Raw genomic sequence first — 2,274 nt, 5'->3', positions numbered from 1 at the left:
CCGACCCGTGGCCGCGCTTTCCTTCCTTCTGCTGCTCGGAAGATGCTCCCAATTCCCTTTACCAATATAACACGCACGGAATTCCCGTTTTCAACTGAAAACCAGCCGATTGTTTAAATAGAAATTACTTTTCGCGTAACTAGGCCATATTTATAAAGGCACTGTTCCCAAGCTTGATTGTAGACTTTAAAGTCAGCTGTTCAAATGAAGGTCGTTTTACGACAGAGTAGTATTTTCTAAAAAAAATCTTGGAACTGCAGGAATGACGTATGCACACCGTTCCCTCAAGGTGCGATTTCTCTCTTTTCGGAGGTCTAAAGAAGTAGCTTCCCAATCGATATTCACAAGATTTTCCAGGCAGCTTTGAAAAACCTTATTCTGCCAGTTTGGGGTGTATTTCAGTGGTCGAATATACACACACAAAAAGAGGGGGGTACGAAAGAAAAGCCATTTGAGTTTCAAAAATTTTAACTTCCCCCAAAGTGATCAGTTCCCCAAATGTCAGGGGAGACAGTGGTGGTGCTTAGCCCAAAGGCTTTCAAGTAATCACAATTTAAAACCAGTGTAATGGCATAATTTTGACTGGATTGTGTGCTGAATATCTGTGCCAAAAAATAACAGAAGTAGAGATTAATTTCACCTTAAGCATAAAAAGCCTTTCCAAATCAATGTGTAAGCTGGTCATCACCACTTCTTGCAAATAAGTCCCACTACAATTTACTGACATGTAATGAGGTAAGCAAAGGCTTCTGAGAACATCCAGTAGCAACGTTAATCTGTGCAGCAGGACAAACAGTGCGATGCTGAGATGCTGAAAGGAAGGCGTTTATTATATAACAAACAGCTTAACAGGGATTGCAGAGTGAGCTCCGTCCTGAACGGCTCCTAAACATTTAGCAAGTAAGGAACATTAAAACGATTGCTTACATTTTAAATTAACTGCAAAATAAACTTTTTTGATTTGTTTCCTGATTCAGCACAATTTAATCACACAGATTTTGGTTTTATTCTCAGATGCTTCCTTTTGCACGCCTTTTGACTACAATCTATCTCCTTGGGTAACTGAAGACAGGGAGGAGAACCGATTTGATACATACACGTCCATGTATCTTGGTGATTCAGCCAAGGGAATATTATTATATAAAGTGATATAAAACTATATTGTTCATGAGTTTACTCCTTTATACGATTTTGTTATATTATTTTCCACTTAGTGAAAAATGGAATACTTTGTTACTTTAGAAGAAATCTTACTGCAGTTAGCAGAACTGTTTCCTTCTCTGGATGTAAATATGCCCAGGATTGCACCGTTAAAGTTTATTTCATATGTTAATGACAAGTCACTGAAGGAAGTTCGTTACTGGAGGGTGAGTCCTGGCAATCAAGGGCAGGAAAGAAGTAGACGTGCCAATAATAACAATGAGGAAGAGGAGGAGGACACAAAAATGTAGTTGTAGTAGTAGTTCAGGAATTGTTTTCAGTCAGTGCACGAACTCCAAATTGTAGAATCCCTCTCAAAAACTGTTGTAGTTGATTTTGAAGATTTCTCCTTTTTTAAAAAATGGGGGAACAGGAACGCACTTTTGAATCAGAACATGAAGAACAGGAGGGGGATGGGGGGGCAATGATGAGTTTGCTTTATCTTTTGCCAAAGCAATTCGTATTTCAAATCATATTCCGAGCCCATTCTTCCAAAAGGGACTAGAAGGAAGTACACTTTCGAATCACTCCAAGTGAAACTGAATATATACATTCCTTAAATTACTTTTGCCAAACTGAATGGCTCACCAGCGTCTCTTTATTCACTCTTCACTGATGTAAGCAAGAAAGATCAGGATCTTTTCTCCTAAATAAATGAATAAGAGTAAATAAAGAGTACTCATTTTTCTCTCCTCTTCCAGAGGGTTTTGCAATTAATCAGCAAGTGTCCATACTGTAAAGCCCGTCGTTAATGATGCAAACCTGCTGTTCCTTGGAAGTCCTCTCTAACTCAGTCGGACTCATTCTCGAGGAAACACGCAGCCTAACATTTCAAAGGTGTCCCTGAGCTGGGATTCCCCCAATCCCCTCTTCAGAAAGGCAACCCGCAGAAAGAAAGGGGGAGCTTCTGTTCTGCACGCGCTTCTTTGGACCCGGTTCCCTCGACTTCCAGGCAGTGAGAGAAAAGGAGGTGCGGACGAGAGCGCCGGGGGGGGGGGTACTGGGGTCGGGCGTTGCCAACCCCTCCAGCCGACCCCCGACCGGCTAGTCCGAGAGCCACTCCTCTTCCTCCTC

This window comes from Candoia aspera, chromosome 4 (genome assembly GCF_035149785.1).
Source record: "Candoia aspera isolate rCanAsp1 chromosome 4, rCanAsp1.hap2, whole genome shotgun sequence".
Lineage (NCBI taxonomy): Eukaryota > Metazoa > Chordata > Lepidosauria > Squamata > Boidae > Candoia > Candoia aspera.
This window is presented reverse-complemented; position numbering follows the sequence as displayed.